Raw genomic sequence first — 20,270 nt, 5'->3', positions numbered from 1 at the left:
ACCTGAAGGCCTCAGTAGCTACTTCGCAAATTATTTCCCTAAAATTATTCCATTAATTTACTACATTAACAAGTTCAAGAAAAGGAAAATAATCAATTTCATATCTGATTGTTCATAGGAAGTTCCTCTAAAACTCTCAGCCTGGAGTCTATCAGCGTTTCAACAACCTGGAAAGTACTTAGCCCTGCTAAATTAAGCGTGTAATTAAAATTAACTAAATTAAAGCGTGTAAAATTGTCAATATTACTACAACTCACTGCAGCACCAAGCCGCCCGAGGCCAACACAGAAACGCAATGTTATTCTCCATCCAAAATGTTTTATAAGTCTCCCTATTTAAACCCTCTAAATAAGTTCCAATTTCCTTTAAAACCTCCCTGATAACCTGCTGCAACACCATTTGTGATGGACTGAATTTCATTTGGCCCTAGATGGTTGACCAACGAGAACGATCTTCAGAAATAAGTGATCCTTCATCCGCAGAACGTATCTTCGTCACTTTGACCTTTCTTTTATTATAGCCCTAGAAAGTGGGATGGAACCACATTTCAATAGCCTAAAGCTTACTGTTTGAAATACGACCAGTCGGACAGTTACCCAAAAGGATACATAGTTTGGAACACATCTAACAAATCCTCTTCTATGCTTTAAGAGCGCCTACGTTTCAGGACTATAATTGCCTACTGTCATGGTTGTTGCTGCTAATATTCTAACCTTGATTCGCAGACTTATCTTCCTATTCTTCTTAAATGTTTTCCACAGTGAAAAAACACCCCAGATCTGAGCTACTCTACTTTTAACATATTTACTGCATTCACCATGTTAATTAATAATACTACACAGTTAAGTGAAATTTATCTACTTGATTGATCTTATCGTTAGCCAACATCATCTCTTCACCTTCACTTACTCCCTGTCTAAGTAAATTAGTCTTCTTAGCATTTATTTTCAACCTATTCTTGAGCCCTGAACTCTCAAAACCTACAAAAAATATTGCATTCCGCTAACATTTTCATCTATGCCACTCAAATTATCACCATAATCTTAGTCTAGAAGAGTTTCACTTTCCCATTATAGCCTTCACCGTGCTTCTTAGAGCTAAGTCCGTTAAAATGTTTCATATATTATCCTGATTCAATACGGAACCAACTAATAACCTCATTTCCTATCTTAACTGTAGCAGTTTTATTCCAAGACATAGCACTAATCACTCCAATGTATTTATCTGGTATTCTGTAGAAGGATAGGACATTCGTTCTAAAACTCTTTCTATCGGCTGAATAGATCACTCGCCCATAATCTACATGACTGAGGACTATACGGGTCAGATGATTCAAGCAGTCTTCAATTACTAATCTATGAATGAGAGTTAGGTAAGCAAACACTCCTGCCCTTCTTAAAATCATGCCTTTTTTGTAAAAAAAAAGTATGCTAAATAATTTACTTCTTATAGAAACCAAGCAAATACCTCAGTAATTACCACCTTTCTTATATAGGGGTATTCATCTCCAATAATTCATCTCTTAACTTCAAAACCACCATATCCATAAAACTCATTTACCATACTACAAGCAACGGGGGCCTTATTATTTTTAATGCTTTTATTACTATCTCCAATTCTTCCTTGCTAAATGACTTTTCTTGCCGTCCAAAATATCACAAAGTTTTTCATCCCTTTCTACATCATTTCCGGCAACTTCAACACGGATTAGCATATTCTCAAAATGTCCAACCCATCTCTCCTTAACTCTTTTCTCGTCAATAATTGTGACGCCGTTCCTACCCTTTTCTGGAACAAGTCCAGATTGACTATTCTCTGTGAATTATTAACATGCCAATATAATACTTTATTATCTTGTCGTCTGGCTGCGTCTTCCAGATCCTCAGCAATTTTATTTATGACCGCATTTGATACCTTTTAGTTCATATTTTATTGCTTTCTCAACTTTCATTACATTCCTCTTATTTTCGTGTGATCTATCATTCGAATACTTCTTGTACAAGACCTTCCTCATCTCTACTAGACTTAAGGGAATTTGCACAATTATTCCTCACTGCATTTCTAACTTTCCCCCCAAGATATTATCTGCTACTTCACAATCTATTCTGCTAAAATTATTCCCCATCGTCTACTCCACAAATTATTCTTTTAAAACTATTCCATCAATACCCTACATTGTCAGATTTTAGACTTTCTAGTTTAACATCCGAATGTTCCTGGAAAGTCTCTGAAACTCTTATCCTGAAGTCTAGCAACGTTACAACTTTCCAGAAGGCAGTTACCCTTCCTATGTTTCAGCTTTAGTTTAGCCATACACATTAGAGATTCTCTTCGATCAACAAGGCTAAATCCAGCATAAGCAATCTCAAGCCTATTCCCTCTGACTCATTATATATTCCTGCCTACAAATATTACACTACTATGGGGGGAAAAGGCAGCCCATAACAGTTAACTTAGCTAGGAAGTTTTTTTCCGCCCAAAACATCCTGCCAAAACATACAAACCCAGAAGAATCATTAAATCAATCAGAACCCTGTACAAATATTGTGTCGATTACTAAACAATAACATCCTCGGGGGCACAACTCCTGCAAGGTCACCCTGTAGTGCCGTTTGCAGTCAGGGCTCTGTTAGTCGAACTCGTGATCACCCTGGCACAATCGATGCAACGCGAGTAGGATTTTCTTTTTGGGGAGAGGGACGGGAGAAGGATTTTATCCCGGAACAGAGACCCAGACCATCTCACAGCACCATAGCAGCTCAAACCTTTTACACCCAGCCAATCCTTACTAGTCGTGGTCTTTTCCTCATAAACATAAATGACAATACTCCTATATACCCTGTATCTTATGTCCTGCATCGATCCTGATAAGTTTCGATTTACAATAGCTTCATCAATAAAGTTGTCCATCTCGCCATGACAAAAGTACTAAGGTAGCTTCTGAGTCATGTTATGGCCAAATACCTTATTGGTTACAACCAACCTTAGCTGGTTACCCTATACCAAACCGGCCCAAGGTAGAATACATATAGCATTTCTACAAACTTGTGCATTAAAATCACCCTTTTACCAATATATATATATATATATATATATATATATATATATATATATATATATATATATATATATATATATATATATATATATATATATATATATATATATATATATATATATATATATGTGTGTGTGTGTGTGTGTGTGTGTGTGGGTAAATATACATAATAAAAAGGCAGAATATTTGAAAAGGAAGTTACACTTTTCTAGCAGAGAAAAGATTGTTTTTCTGGCCTTTCTCCGCCCGGAAAATTTCGCAGGCTGATTAACGCTGAAAAATATATGCGGTGCCATTGCTAGAAATAACATGGTCTTACGAAATATGACTGACTAACCATCCATTGAATTCGATAACATAAAAACGGCTATACAACCAAAGGCTGTTGTGTCGAGATTTCCAATGATTGTTGAATGACATGCCAAGTTTCAACTATACATATTGTTATCCAATAATCTATTAATAATTTTAGAGCGCCAATCATACTGACAATGAAAACAACTAAATTAACGAACGTCCCATGCAAGGCGCCACAGAGTCGGTCCAGCATGCAAGACTCGAAGATTCCAGCTCTCACACACCCAATTCAACCATCTTTTAGCCATCCCAGTGCACTGTTGTGTATAATAAATCAACTGGAAATGAAAAAAACACAAGCGCGCCCAAAAATGCTAAGCATATGCCAATGACCTACAAGGCCGCTGCTTCGTTACTACCATCCAACTCAGTTGTTTGAAACTGCGCCAGATCACACTGTCTCGACTTCCAAACACCACTAGCTCCTATAACTCATCTGATTTGAATTTCATCACAATTTATGTTCGCTCTCTCATACATCATGTGCCTTGAAGCTGTCCCCTCTTATTCTATTTTCATCCAAGGGCTCTTTAGCAAAATGTTGCTTAAAGCTACTTCCTTTGAAAATAAAAATGTTCGCGTTTTTTCACAAAAACTTGCGAAACGCTAATATAGCTTGAGGCCTCTTAAAATTTATTAATTTCCAACACATTTATCGCAGCTTAAATTATTGATTATGAGTAGTTTACATTTTTTTTAGAAATGTTAAATATCAAAATACCCTTCAACTTCAATGTTAACATTAATATTAAATAGCCTAAAAAAAAGCTTAAAATATTCGTTTTTTTCTTCATATTAGTCTGCAGAACGCAAAAACAGTAATATAGCTTGAAGATTCTTAAAAGTTACTGCTTCTCAAAGTTTTTATCGTAGTGCGCTTTGATTAAGAGTAAGTTTTACATTTTTTTAAAGGTTTCTTAAACACAAAAATACCCTGCAATGTTAACACTATTATGGAACGATAATAAAAATATAATAAGAAAATAGTTACCTTTTTACCGTATAAGCTTACGGAGGGTAGTGGTGACAACCTTCTTACGACACCCTTCAAAATAGTAGGCACAAACAGGATCCTACTACTGCTGATTTCAGTCACTGTCTAAGTAAGTATATAAGCACGTTTTTGGGGTGGAGGATAGGGGTAGATACGATGTACCTTTTTGAAGCTGGCAAAATACAAAAATATCCTTTAACATTATTATTAAACTGTCTAAAAATTATTTCTCATTACAGCTTATATAGGCTACTGTTGTTTGCTAAAATCAAAGAGATAAAAGCAAATATATATATATATATATATATATATATATATATATATATATTAGATATCATAGACAATTTTCGTCCGATGCTTAAGCAATGGAAATGGGTATTTACTTACAATTTTAAATCTTTGCATTATATTTTTCCAGGTATACAAGCTTCCAAATTACGCTGAACAATTAGTCACAATATCCCAACTTGTTTCTGCATTAAATTGCAGCACTTCGGCCAACAAGGAAGATTTCGGCTGACTTTATATAAAATTAAATATATAAAAAAAAGTATTTTTTTACTGAAAGTCAGGAGCGACATTGAAACTTAAAACGAACAGAAATTACTCCATATATGAAAGGGGCTTTTCCTCCACAATGCCCCGTTCTTTACGCTAAATTTTGACTTATTCTTAACTCTACTTTTTAAAACAGTAAAAAACTTTAGCGTAAAGAGCGGGGAGTTGAAGAGGAAAAGCCCCTTTCATATACAGAGTAATTTCTGTTCGTTTTAAGTTTAAATGTCGCTCCTTACTTTCAGTTTAAAAAAAACTTGCTTTTTTTTATTTAATTTCTGGACGTTTTCGAATTAATGTATGTTTTGATCATGGCTCTTCTCACATAAATAATTAAAACGAAATTTGCATAATTTTTTTTTTTTGGCTAAATGGCTTTGTCATAGTTATAATCGGAAGATTTTAAGAAAAAAGGAGCGAGGGAAGAGGCCTAGTTGCCCTCCGACTTTTTAATTACTTAAAAAGGCAACTAGAACTTTAATTTTTTACGAACGTTTTTATTAGTAAAAAATATACGTAACTTACGAATTAACTTACGTAACGAACTTCTATATTCGTATGTTTTTATTGCTTATATGAGGGGGTTCACCCCTCGTCGATACCTCGCTCTTTACAAGAAAGTAAGGAGCGAATTGAAACTTCTAATATAAGGTTTTCTGATACGCTGAATCCGACGGTGTGATTTTCGTTATGATTGTATGACTTTTAGGGGGGTGTTTCCCCCTATTTTCTAAAATGATACAAATTTTCTCAGGCTCGTAACTGTTGATGGATAAGATTAATCTTAATGGGACTTATATATGTGATTCTATTGATGTAATTATTGGTATCAAAATTCCTTTTTTTAGAGTTTCGGTTACTATTGAGCCGGGTCGCTCCTTACTACAGTTCGTTACCATGAACTGTTTGATCTCTATCTTTTTGATAAAAAGAAAGAAAGAAAATAGATACAGGCCAGTGATACGGTCAAAGATATGATTTCCTGGCTTTTGTGAAGAAAATGAGCCTTTAAATCCCCAAATGCAGATCTTTGACCACGGTTAATCCGATAACACACTTTTCCTTTCGATATGCGAGTATTTTAAGAGGGTTTTCAAGTTCTTTTTCGAAAATGCCCCCCCAATAAAAAATAACAATAAAGTTTTTACAATTAAAATAATTGAAAATATTAATTACAATCCTTGAAACGGCTTCCAAAAATATGTCTTTTCAGTAGACAACTATTTTTTTAACGCCTTTTTGAATTTTCGGTTACTCTGGACTAAGGTTCGCTCTTTGCAAAACTAGATATAAAAAACACGGTTTTTAAACTGAACGTAAAAAGCAACATTAAAACTTACAACTACTAAAAATTACTCCTTACATGGGGAGTGGGGTACCCCTGCTCAATACCTCAGTTCGCGCCACGGATTTTGAGTGCTTATAAAAAGCTGCTTATCCAATTTAAACAGCCCTTTTGTTTAGGGGGTCGTTCATATAGAATTGGGACATAGAGTCAAACTTCGTAATTATGTTTGACTTAACTTTGTCTTTGATTCTTTGACTTTTTGAAGTTGTTTGCCCCCTTTTTTCGAACAAAAAATTGTTCTCAGACTTGCAGCTTTTCATGGGCAACACTAAACTTAACTAGATCTAAATTGCATGGGCAACGTGAGGTGTTGCGGCAACCTTTGTTCGGCTTCACCGAGTAAAGTGATGCGAGAGCAACACTTCGGTTTTGTTTCCTCGCTTCGATTAAACGCTGAAGTTTTTAATCTGTAAGGATCTTAAAATAAATACTAGGTACACCAACTCGCAAAAGTTGCGAACCCGCTGAAGATGATTATAGCCTAACAACCGATTATTACTTACAAGTCCCCTACATGTCTTACCACTGGAACTAAATTGGTCTTACCATTAAATACACAATAAACCATTAATAGGTACGCCAACTAGCAAAAGTTGGGAACCCCTCACTACCGTAGATGATTATGAGCTAACAGCCGATTGTAACTTAAACTTCCCTATATATCTCACAATTCGTATCGGCCTATTTTTGGTTTCAGTGTGTATCTTACTACTGAAGTTGTCAACCCTTTAAACTTTCAAACTGGCATATCTCATGAAGGAATTTTTATACTAAAGATGGATGGCATACACTTTGGTCACCTCATCAAGAGCTATGGACTGCCGTCCAGAAAAAAAACTATATGTCTTAGTTCAAAAGTTGACTTTTTTGCCGTAGGCCAAGTTTCTAACGTCATCACTTAGAAAAGAGCAAAGGATAAACTCTAATTTCTTTAGCAATGAGAGAACTTTTAAAGTTTAAGAGGCACATAAGATACCATTTCATTATCGGCCTATTTTTGGTTTCAGTGTGTACCTTACTACTGAAGTTGTCAACCCCTTTAAACTTTCAAACTGGTATATTTCATGAAGGAATTTTTTTTTACCAAAAATCGATGACATATACTGTGATCTGCTCATCAAGAGCTATCGACTACCATTGAAAAAAAATCTATCTGTCTTAGTTCAAAAGTTGATTTTTTGCCGTAGGCCAAGTTTCTAACATCAAAACTAAGAAAAGAGCAAAGGATAAACTCTAACTTCTTTAGCAATGAGAGAACTTATAAAGTTTAAGAGGCACATCTGATACCATTTCTCTACCGCAATCCCATGTGCGAGAAACCGAATGATAAACTCAGCTGAAATCACGACAAGAAATGGGTAGAAACAGTAGATGGGAGTAGTTTCAGTCCTCATTTTTTGTTTCTGTAAATTTTTCTATTTATCACTCAAAGAAGATACATTGGCTCTGAGGCCGGGTAACTGCCATAGACATTTAAAATTAATAGATTTTAGTCCATCTTCAATTTAAAACTGGTAACTGCCTGCTTGCCTGCTCGAACGGAGCTTTCCACTCGCACGAAGAAACATGGTTTGACGAAACGGAAGCTTGACTGTATAACTTCAGACGGTTCTCTCTGAGATAGGCTATAAAACCCCAGGCAAGAGCTCTACGAGGCTTTCCAAAATGCAAAGTCATCTTCATCAATCCGACCATTTTTTGTTGCTTTTTTAAATAACGCTAGAAATCCTGCGCCCCCTTCATGGAAATTCTCTTCCCCCAGGACAAATTCCTCCATAGAGAGATCCTCACCCATAACCCCCTCCCCTCTCCCAAACCAAAAAAAAAACTTAAAATGACTGTACACTTCCTAATAACCATTACTATATGTAAACACTGGTCATTGTTTGTGGGGGAGTAAGTCGTCCCCACAAACACAGTTATTAGGTTTTTCGACTGTGCTGAATAAAATGTCTATCTCAGAATTTTGATCCGGTGACTTTGGGAAAAAATTAGTGTGGGAGTGGGCCTAGGTGTTTCCCATGCTTTTCCAGGAGTAACAAGATTCTGTCTCTATTTTGGGTTTGTTCCTTTTTTCAGCACACGCAACCTACCCGGGAGTCACCGGATGATAATTCGACAGTTCATTCTAAAGGTAACGATTTCCGACTGTGCCTTTAATAAATCCAGACCGAAAGTGCTAGAACAAAGTTCCTTGTGGCACAAGAACAATATTTCCGGGAGCCAAACTTGGAAATGAGTTCGGCTAGAAAGCACGATAGATCCTCTTTAGAGAGACTTCGGCTAAGAGTCTTTGATAAAAATATGAACTTGAGTGGTTTCTTCCGTATCGTTTCAGATTCAGCACCAACACGTGCCACAGATGCTTATAAAAAATTATGATGGCTATTATAAGGAGAATAGGATACACAAAGACCTCTCCATTTTTCCAACTCATCTCCGCACCAGATCTGACAGTGGTATATAGGCTATTACTATTCTGGGGTGCCGTCTACATGGTAGACAGCGCTAAAAAGATATTCAGACAGTCTTTATATTTGTCTTTTTAAGGCAATTATCGACGTGAACATGATTCCAGGTGTAGACTTACAGACCTTTTACTTATTATTTTAGCTACATTTAGCTCCTGGCCGAGTGGGTTGGTGCGCTGGATTCGGGATCCCTTGTCTGAGAGGACGCGGGTTCAAATCCCAGTGTACCCAATTCTTCAATATGGGACGGGGGTCAGTGGCGTGACTCTCTAAGCTTAGCCAGAGTCGACCCAGCTCTAAATGGGTACCTGGAGAAATCTGAGGAAGGTAAACAGGAAGGGTGTGCGAAAGCACAGGATGGCTGGCCCCCAACCCCCCATTGCACTCCCTGGCTGAAGGGCCAAGAAACGGAGATCAGCACCGCCGGTACGGACTATAAAGTCTAATGCCGTATCCTTTACCTTACCTACCTTAGCTCCTCCTTTTCTGGAGATTCTTTCAATGCTCCCAAAAATGTCACTGTTGAATAATTGGATATATAAACGAACTAACTAGTACCATTACCTGGTACCTTGGAGGTACCGCTCAGCAGGATCGAATTAAAAATTTATGTTATTTAAATGTCTTTTATTTGTATTTTAAGAATGATTTCAATTAAACTTGTAATTCTCCATCTGTAGCTACGATTTGTTCTAGTCTAGTTGGTGAAGCTATTGGCAGTCAGCCGTAAGGATATGGGTTCGAATGATTGGTGTGTAAAAGGACCCTTTTTTTTAATCGATTGTTTTTGGTCCCGCAACCGATTTACTACCACAACTACTACTACTAACATCTTACTGCAGCCCTAAGTCACCTAAGGCCAACAGGACTGCGCACGCCCCTCCTAAATCCCAATCTACTGAACACTTCACCGTTTACCAACTTCCGTGAAATTCCAATTTCTTTGGTCCTTTCTTATGGCCTCTTATCGCTCCATTTGAGGACGACCTGCTTTCATTTGGCCGCAGATGGATAGCCAAAGAATGCAATACCTGATCTATAAACTGTCCTAACCATCCCAATCTTTCTGTCATTCAGGTACCACGTTAGGTATCAGTCAAACAGGAACCTAAAACTATCCTCAAACAATTCCTCTGGATAACATTTAACAAATCTTCCTCCATCTTTCGATGCGCCAGTATTTCAGAACAATGCTTGAACACAGTCATTATCGTAGCTTCCAACATACTAATCATGGTTTGCAAACTCATCTTCGAATTCTTCCAAGCTTTTTTAATCAGTGAAATAACACCCTGGGTCTTGGGTATTCAATATTTAGTGCATAGTAATAGCACACAGATAAGGTAAGTCAAACAGTTCGTGGTAACGAACTGTAGTAAGGAGCGAACCGGCTCAATCGTAACCGAAACCCTAAAAAATGGAATTTTGATAACAATAGTAATATAAAAAATCGCATTTTAACGCTGATTTTAAATATATGACTTTCATCAAGATTAGTCTTACCTATCAAAAGTTACGACCCTGAGAAAATTTGCCTCATTTTAGAAAATTGGGGAAAACACCACCTACAAGTCATACAATCTTAACGAAAATCACACCATCAGATTCAGCGTATCAGAGAACCTTATTGTAGAAGTTTCAAGCTCCTATCTACAAAAATGTAGAATTTCGCATTTTTTGCCAGAAGACAAATCACGGATGCTTGTTGATTTTTTTTTTGTTTTTTTTTTTCCAGGGGTGATCGTATCGACCCAGTGGTCCTAGAATATCGTGAGAGGGCTCATTCTAACGGAAATTAAAAGTTCTAGTGCCCTTTTTAAGTGACCGAAAAAATTGGAGGGCACCTAGGCCCCCTCCCACGCTCATTTTTCCCCCAAAGTCACTGGAGCAAAATTCTGAGATAGCAATTTCATTCACCATAGTCGATAAACCTAATAACTATGTCTTTGGGGACGACTTACTCCCCCACAGTTTCCGTGGGAGGGGTTGCAAGTTACAAACTTTGACCTGTGTTTACATATAGTAATGGTTACTGGTAAGTGTACGGATGTTTTCAGCGGAATTTTTTGGTTTGGGAAGGAGAGTTGAGGTGGGGGGGGGTTACGTGGGAGGATCTTTCCATGGAAAAACTTCTCATAGGGGAAAAGACTTTCGATGAAGGGGGCGCAGGATTTTTTAGCATTCTTTAAAAAAACAATGAAAAAATAAATATGAAAAGTTTTTTTCTACTGAAAGTGAGGAGCAGCATTGAAACTTCTAACGAGCAGAAATTATTGCGCATACGAGGGGTTTAACTCCTCGTAATACCTCGCTCTTTACGCTAAAGTATTTTTAGTAATTTCAACTATTCATTCTATGGCCTTTGTGATTCAAGGGTCATTCATAAGGAATTGGGACATAATTTAAGCTTTAGTGTAAAGAGCGAGGTATCGACGAGGGGTGAACTCCCTCATATACGCAATAAAAACACCCGAATATAGAAGTTTGTTACGTAAGTTAATTCGTAAATTACGTATATTTTTTTACTAATGAAAATGTTCGTAAAAAAATTAAAAGTTCTAGTTGCCTTTTTAAAGTAATCAAAAAATTGGAGGGCAACTAGGCTTCCTCCCTCTCTCCTTTTTTCTCAACATCTTCCGATTAAAACGAGAAAGCCATTTAGCCAAAAAAAAATTAATATACAAATTTCGTTTTAATTATTTATGTGCGGAGAGCCAAGACCAAAACATGCATTAATTAAAAAACGTTCAGAAATTAAATAAAAAAAATAAGTTTTTGTAAATGAAAGTAAGGAGCGACATTAAAACTTAAAACGAACAGAAATTACTCCGTATATGAAAGGGGCTTTTCCTCCTCAACGCCCCGCTCTTTACGCTAAAGTTTTTTGCTTTTTTATGAAGTAGAGTTGAGAGAACGTGTCAAACTCTAGCGTAAAGAGCGTGGCGTTGAGAAGGGAAGAACCCCTTTCATATATGGAGTAATTTCTGTTCGTTTTAAGTTTTTATGTCGCTCCTTACTTTCATTTAAAAAACTTGTTTTTTTTTATTTAATTATTCACTGGATCGATCTTCTCCTTACCCGACGTTACCTCTTCACCTTCATTTATCCCTAGTCTGAACCTATTAGTTTTCCTAACACTTACTTTCAATCCTATTCTTGAACCCTGGACTGTCAAGACTTCCAAATATTCATTCATTTTGTTAAATTTTTATCTAGGACATCCAACTCTTCATAATCTACTAATAAAGTAAAAAAATAAAAAGTTTTTCACGGCTCAACTACTGAAGAAGTAAAAAAAAAAATAATCCTAGGCCCAATATAGCGGGCAAATTTAGCTCATTAGGCTGCTCAATTGAATCCAGACACGCACCCAGGGAACAACCCATGGACCTAGGACTCCTCCTCGCATAGCCCACTGATAAGACAAGATATTCTCAGCCTGCCAAAAATGAATTCAATCCATTTGTTTTTATGCAATTCTGAAATTTGACGGCACAAAAACAGCGCAAATTTGACAAATTTAGGCACAAAAGTGCCCAATTGACACCACATTTCTAATGAATAAATTCTAAAAAGAAAAAACGAAAGTACCTATTACTGCCAAGGGTTGGTAGATTCCCCGACAAAATATTTATAAACCAGCAGTTGTTATTCTGAGAGTTAATACTCCTTTACCAGATTTTTTCTGGGAAATGAGAGTCAGGGAAGTGTGAGGACATCGCGGGGCTTCGTCTGTTCCCACAATGTTAAACTGGTTACGTAATCCTACTTTGCAGTAAGCAATGCAAGTCATAGAGCACGTCATATAAATGAGTGAAATTACAAGTCACTATAAATCTTGGCGATTTAATGAATCGACGTACTTTGCTACTATTATAATATTCCTATGAGAAAAATGAAAGCAATTGAATATTCCACATTGACCCCACACCAAACAATAAAAAGGGCGCATTTTCAAGGGCATGTCCAATAGCCACCAGCCCATCAACCATTGATTATTTTTTCTTTTTATAAGCAAGGAAATTTTGTTTAAACTATGGGAGTCTCACGGGGCGTCAGAGAGAACTATCATCAAGATTGATCCACAGGATCGGTTTGAAAGGATTGGGCCTAAAAGGTGTGCATTTTCATGTTTTTTACCGGCCCCTCAGAAGACCCCTTTGATAGTTGACCTTTAAGACTTGAAGCTATAAGTATCTATGCACATATATCCCATAATTTTGGTACATAATAAAGCTACTACTTCATAAATTCTGTTTAAAAAAAAGGCTCGCCGTAGGCAGTTAGCAGCGGCATAAAATTCATGGGCCTCCTACTTGCGGGGTATTGCCACTTAAAGAATGGCATTTAACAAATGAAATTATGAGCTTTTGTTTGAATAAGTCAGTATTATAAAAGGGTGGTTGTAAAAACTTGCAAGGGAACTTGTCCGATCGGTTGGTTGGAAAAATTCGAACGTGGTTGGAGGGCAATCAGCCACCCTCTTGTTCCCGTTTTGCTACCCCTGTAACTCCACACTGTTTGTTTTTATTTAACACAGTCTTTTTCATTTGCTAAGAAAAGAGTATTTTCAATCTTTTCTGCTTTTCTCTATAAGAAACTAGAATTTAGCATACTATTTACATAGTATACACAATTTTTCAACAATTTTTAATAATAGGCCTATATACTCTTTCAAACACCTGGAAACACTTGATTAAGTTTCAAACCTCAACTCTCCCTGAATGGCAAAGCCTAATACCCTATTATGTTCCTAAAACATTGTATGCATTCTATTCTGACAGCCTGGATGCACTTAAACCCTTTTGGGATAGTTCAATGATAAAATCAGCAGTAGTAATGGAAGTAGCCCTGAAAGTTTCAAATTACTAACCTCAGTCGTTCTTGAGGTATTGCTGAGACGTCTTACTGACAACCAGTATGCTTATAGAACCTTCTGATTTAGTTTTAAAGCAACATGACCATTCCGTGAACGTTTCTACTTTATACCCTATCCCAGTCTAAAGACATTTGTCTAGATATTTTCACGACCTGGTCTATTTTGACAACCTGGATGCATTTTAACTATTTGATTTAGTTCAAAAGTAGAAATAGCGATAGCAGAAGTGGCAGTAGAAGAAGTAGCAAAAGTGTTAGCATAATGAGTGGTATAATATTGGTAACCAGCAATGGGATAGCAGTTGTAGTGATAGTAGCCGTAGTAGTAATAGTATTTACATCGTGTCTTTTTGATCTAATTCAACATCCCCTCAGCATACCCTGATAGTTTCAATTTAATACCTTAATCTGTTTCTCAGATATTGCTGATGCACCCTTTTGATAAATCACGTGCACATAGCGTGTTTTGATTTAGCTTAAAGTCCCTCTCATCAGTCTTTGAAAGTTCCACATAATAGTTCTAATAGCAGTACTAATTGTATTACATAGTAATACTAATAACAGTAGCAGTACTACTCCTACTTGCAGTAGTAGCATGCATATTGTGCATTTTTATTCGTTAAACATAACCTTCAAAATGCCCTGAAAGTTTCAAACTGATATTCAAAGCTGTTCTTGAGATTCTGCTAATACGCCCTTTTGAAAGCCTGCATGCACATAACGTGCATAAAGTAATTTAACATCCCCCTCAACATTTCCTGAAAGTGTCTCCTTAAAACCCTTAGCCTTAGTAGTAGTAATAACAGTAGCACTACAAGTAGCAGGAGTAATATGCATATAGTACCTTTTGGTTGTTTCGACATCCCCCTCAATATATACTGAAACTTTCAACTTAATACTCTAAGCTGTTACGCCCTATTAATGATCTGAACCGACATAATGTGTTTCGATTTAGTTCAACATCCTCGTTAAACATTCCCTGAAAGCTGCGTCATAGTACCTTTAGCATCAGTAGTACTACTAGCATTAGCAGCAGCAACAGCAGTAGTGCAAGTTGTAGTAGTAGTAATATGCATAGAGTGCCTTTTGATTAGTTCAACATCCCCCTTAACATGACCCGAAACTTTCAAATTAATACCTTAGACCAGTGGTTCTCAAACTGTGGTACGCACACCTCTTGGGGGTACGTGTACCCCTTGGGGGTTCACGGCCGGCCAAAAAAAAAATTAAACAACCCTTTAACTCTAGAACTGGTAATTTTGTTTATATTTTAGCTATAGTTTACTTAGAACCAGTAACTGAGAAGGGGTATCTAAAATATATTGTGGGTAAAAAGGGGTACAGTGTCTAAATAAGTTTGAGAACCACTGTCCTAGACCATTCCTGGGATATTGCTGATATGCTCTATTGACAAATATAAGCAGGCACAGAGCGTGTTCTGATTTAGTTCAACATCACTCTCAACACGTCCTGAAAGTTTCAACTAAGGTCCATGTTCACTCTGGAACAAGCGATTTTACGACAAGCCTGCAGCTTTAACTTGAAACAAAACGACAAGATGCTTATATTATTGGGTTCATTAGCTCAGATCTATCCCTTCACCACGCAAGGATTCAGATTTTTTCTTGGAGAAGGATCTAAACTTGCTTAAAAATAAGAGACTTATTCCTTTGTTTCAACAATTTTCAACCAGTACACCAAATATCCAAAATGTAATTCGATAGATGGATAGAACTGAATCTCGGATATGGAATAATAGCAAAGTTTTATTTTTATTATTAATAAAAATCGAAGGACAGCAGAACAGGAGCTAAGAGCTCATGTGGCACTTATGACGAGGCAAGAAGAGCTAAGAGCCAAGAGATCATATGGTATGAGCTCTAACAAAATTCTATGAATCAACAGAATGATTTAAAAGGGAAATAAGAGGCTTAATGCCGGTCAGGATTTAAAATAAGAGCTCAGAGTCACTATGTCCTTCTAAATATCAAAATTCATTAAGATCCGATCACCCACTCGTATGTTAAAAATACCTAATTTTTTCTAATTTTTCCTCTTCCTTTAGCCCCCCAGATGGTCGAATCTGGGAAAACAACTTTATAAAGTCAATTTGCGCAGCTCCCTGACACACCTACCAATTTCCATCGTCCTATAACTTCCAGAAGCACCAAACTCGCCAAATCACTGAACCCCTCCCCCCAACTCCCCCAAAGAGAGCGAATCTAGTACGGTTCCGTCAATCACGTATCAAGGACATTTGCTTATTCTATCCATCAAGCTTCATCCCGATTCCTCCTCTCCAAGTGTTTTCCAAGATTTCCCCCTCCAACTCCTCCCAATGTCAAAAGATCAAGTCGGGATTTGAAATAAGAGCTCTGAGACATGAATTCCTTCTAAATATAAAATTTCATTAAGATCCGATCACCTATTCGTAAAATGAAAATACCCCAATTTTCACGTTTTCCAAGAATTCCGGTTTCCCCCTCCAACTCCCCCCAATTTCACAGGATCTCGTCGGAATTTCAAATTAGAGCTTTAAAGCGCAGCACCCAACTAAATATCAAATTTCATTAAGGTCTGGTCATCCTTTCGTAAGTTACAAATACCTCAATTTTCGAAATTACCCCCCCCCCAACTTCACCACAGAGAGCAGATCGGGTCCGATTATGTCAGTCACGTGTCTTAGACAGGTTTTTATTCTTTCGACCCAGTTTCATCCTGATCTTACCGCTTTAAGTATTTTCTAAGATTTCCGGTTCCCCTCAACTACCCCCCCCCCCAATTACGCTCGATCCGGTTGAGATTTAAAATTAAAGATCTGAGTCACGAGGTCCTTCTAAATATGAAGTTTCATGAAGATCCGATCACTCCTTCGTAAGTTAAAAATACGTCATTTTTTCAAATTTTTCAGAATTAACCCCCCCCCCCCTTCCCCAATAGAGCGGCTCCTCTCCAATTATGTAAATCACGTATCTAAGACTTCTGCTTATTTTTACCACCAAGTTTCATCCCGATCCCTCCAATCTAAGCGTATTCCATGATTTTAGGTTCCTCCACCCCAAACTCCCCCAAAGTCACCAGATCCGGTCGGGACTTAAAATAAGAGCTTTGAGACACAATATCCTTCTAAATATCAAATTTCATTGAGATACGATCACCCGTTCGTAAGTTAAAAATACCTCATTTTTTCTAATTTTTTAGAATTAACCCCTCCCCCCACAACCCCAAAGAGAGCGGATCCGTTCCGGTTATGTCAATCATGTATCAAGGATTTATGCTTATTTTCCCATCAAGTTTCATCCCGATCCATCCACCTTTTCCAAGTTTTAGGTTTCGCCCTCCCAATTACCCCCCCCCCCCCCCTATGTCACCAGATCCGGTCGGGATTTAAAATAAGAGCTCTGAGAGACGATATCCTTCTAAATATCAAATTTCATTGAGACCCGATAACCCGTTCGTAAGTTAAAATACCTCATTTTTTCTAATTTTTCAGAATTAATCCCCCCCAACTAACCCAAAGAGAGCGGATCCGTTATGGTTATGTCAATCATGTATCTAGGACTTGTGCTTAATTTTCCCACCAAGTTTCATCCCGATCCCTCCACTCTAAGTGTTTTCCAAGTTTTAGGTTTCCCCCTCCCAACTCTCACCCCAATGTCACCAGATCTGTTCGGGATTTAAAATAAGAGCTCTGAGACACGATATCCTTCTAAATATCAAATTTCTTTAAGATCCGATCACCCGTTCGTAAGTTAAAAATACCTCATTTTTTCTAATTTTTCAAAATTAACCCCCCCCCCCCCAACTACCCCAAAGAGAGCGGATCCGTTCCGGTTATGTCAATCATGTATCTAGTACTTGTGCTTATTTTTCCCACCAGGTTTCATCCCGATCCCTCCACTCTAAGTGTTTTCCAAGTTTTAGGTTTTCCCCTCCCAACTCCCCCCCCCCAATGTCACAAGATCCGGTCGGGATTTAAAATAAGAGCTCTGAGACACGATATCTTTCTAAATATCAAATTTCATTGAAATCTGATCACCCATACGTAAGTTAAAAATACCTCATTTTTCTAATTTTTCAGAATTAACCCCCCCCCCCAACTACCCCAAAGAGAGCGGATCCGTTCCGTTTATGTCAATCATGTATCTAGGACTTGTGCTTTTTTCCCCACCAGGTTTCATCCCGATCCCTCCACTCTAAGTGTTTTCCAAGATTTTAGGTTTCCCCCTCCCAACCCCCCAACCCCCCAGGGTCACCAGATCCGGTAGGGATTTAAAATAACAGCTCTGAGACACGATATCTTTCCAAACATCAAATTTCACTGAGATCTGATCAACCGTTCTTAAGTTAAAAATACTTCAATTTTGCTATTTTTCCGAATTAACGGGCCCCCCACTCCCCCCCCCCAGATGGCCAAAACGGGAAAACGACTATTTCTAATTTAATCTGGTCCGGTCCCTGATACGCCTGCCAAATTCAACATCCTCAGCATTCCCTGAAGGTTTCACCTTAATAGCGTTAGCCTCACTAGTAGCACTAATCATAGTACCAGTGTAGTAGTATGCACTAGAAGTGGCAAATTCATTAGAAACTCTACAGCTACAATATTATAAACGAATGATTGGTCTGCACGCCACAACTCACACACTTTTCATCAAGGGAGATTTGGGACTTTTCTCCATGACAAAACATAGACAGATCCAATTAATTAAGTTTTGGCTGAAAATACTGCAATGTCCCTCCTCAAGACTCATCAGGGCAGCGTATGATGAATTAGTTACCCTGGGACAAAAATCGTCATGGCCCTTCCATGTCAAAAAACTACTGGACAGCACAGGTCTATCGTATGCATGGAATGGAGGAGATGGCCCAATCTCAGATCAAAAAGCCTTTCTGTCAGAGATCCAAACAAGCTGGAAGACCAAGAAATTCAGAAATGGTGGAACGACCTTAGCCAGTCGGAAAGCTTAAGTTCTTACTATAAGGTGAAAGAAAATTATGGTGAAGAGTTATATTTTAAATTAGGGATTCCAAAAGAATCCCTGAGGTCTTGGATGCAGGTGCGAGCAAACTGTCTCCCTCTTTACAGTATTTGGAAAAATAGGTGTCTCCCGGAAATACGGTATACTTGCCCAATTTGCGGTGATCTTGATGGACTAGACCATTTTCTTTTCAGGTGTCAGGGGCTAAATGAGCTAAGAGGGAGCTTTTTTGGGGTGGGTGGTCGTGAGCCCCTTCTTGGAACTTTGAAGTCGACGTCGAAAATAAATATAGTAGCAGCGGCAGATTTTGTCCGGAAGGGTCTTGTTATTCGAAAGTCGATTGTTACATAACTTAGTTTGTTTGTTGTTATATATGTATGTATACGGCCTGAAAAATGGCTTTAAATACAGTCATTCATTCATTCATTCATTCATAGTGCCTTTTTGTTGAGTTCAAATCTGCCTAAACATACCCTAAAAGTTTCAACTTAATGTTCTGAGCCGTTCCTGAGATACGACTAGTACACACTTTTGACTATCTACACGCTTATAATATGTTTTTATCTAGTTCAACATCTTCAAAACACTCACACTGAGGTTCTCTTTAATACCCTTAGCTTCAGTAGTAGCAATAATTGTAGTAAAAGTAGTAGTAACATTAGTAGCGGTATGGACATAGAACGTTTTGTTATTTTAATAGACCCTCAGCACACTGGAAGTTTCAACTTAATAACCTAAACAGTTACTGGGAAATTCCTGATGTTTCGTGGGGACTGCCGGTGAGTTGATTTCTTTTCCTTATATATTTATATTTAGATGTTGGTTTGTATGTTTATGACAAGTTTTATGATTCTTTATTTATTATATGCCGTTTCCCAAATAACGGGCCATTGAGCCCTTGGGGATATTGTTTTTGTTATTGTTATTTTATGAAAATAAATAGAACTTGAACTTGAACTGAGAACCTGCAAGCAAATGGCGTGTTTTTACTTAGTTCAACATCTGCTCAACATTCAGTGAAATTTTTACCTTAATACCCTTAGCATTAGTAATAGTAGTAGTAGCAGTAGCAACAGTAGCAGCAGTATTAATAGCGGTAGTATTGTAGTAGTATTATTACTGGTAGTATTATATTAGTAGTAGTAACATGTAAGTACTGCCTTTTGGTTAGTTCAACATCTCCCATGACACACCCTGTAAGATTCAACTTCATACTCCATGCCGTTCCTAAGATACTGATGATATGTACTTTTGGAAACCAACATGCACATATTTTATTATGATTTAGTTCAAGTTCCCCCTCAATATTCCCTGAAATTTTCACCTTCATGCCCTTAGCCTTAATGGCAGTAGTAGTCAGAGCAGTGGTAGTAGTAGTAGTAGTAGTAGTAGTAGTAGTAGTAGTAGTATAAGTATTAGTAGAAATAGTAGCAGTAATAGCATGCACATATTGCCTTTTGGTCAGTTAAACATCCCTCTCATCATGCCTTGGTTCGCATCGAGTACAAATAATTTTAATATCCATCTCTCTTTTTTATGACACTTGGTATTAACCAAGTGACATTTAGCGATCGCAAATTATGTCTGTCTGTCTGTCGGTCTGTCCCGGTTTTGCTACTTTAAGCAC

This window comes from Artemia franciscana, chromosome 11, assembly GCF_032884065.1.
Source record: "Artemia franciscana chromosome 11, ASM3288406v1, whole genome shotgun sequence".
Taxonomy (NCBI): domain Eukaryota; kingdom Metazoa; phylum Arthropoda; class Branchiopoda; order Anostraca; family Artemiidae; genus Artemia; species Artemia franciscana.
Note: the sequence above shows the minus strand (reverse complement) of the source record.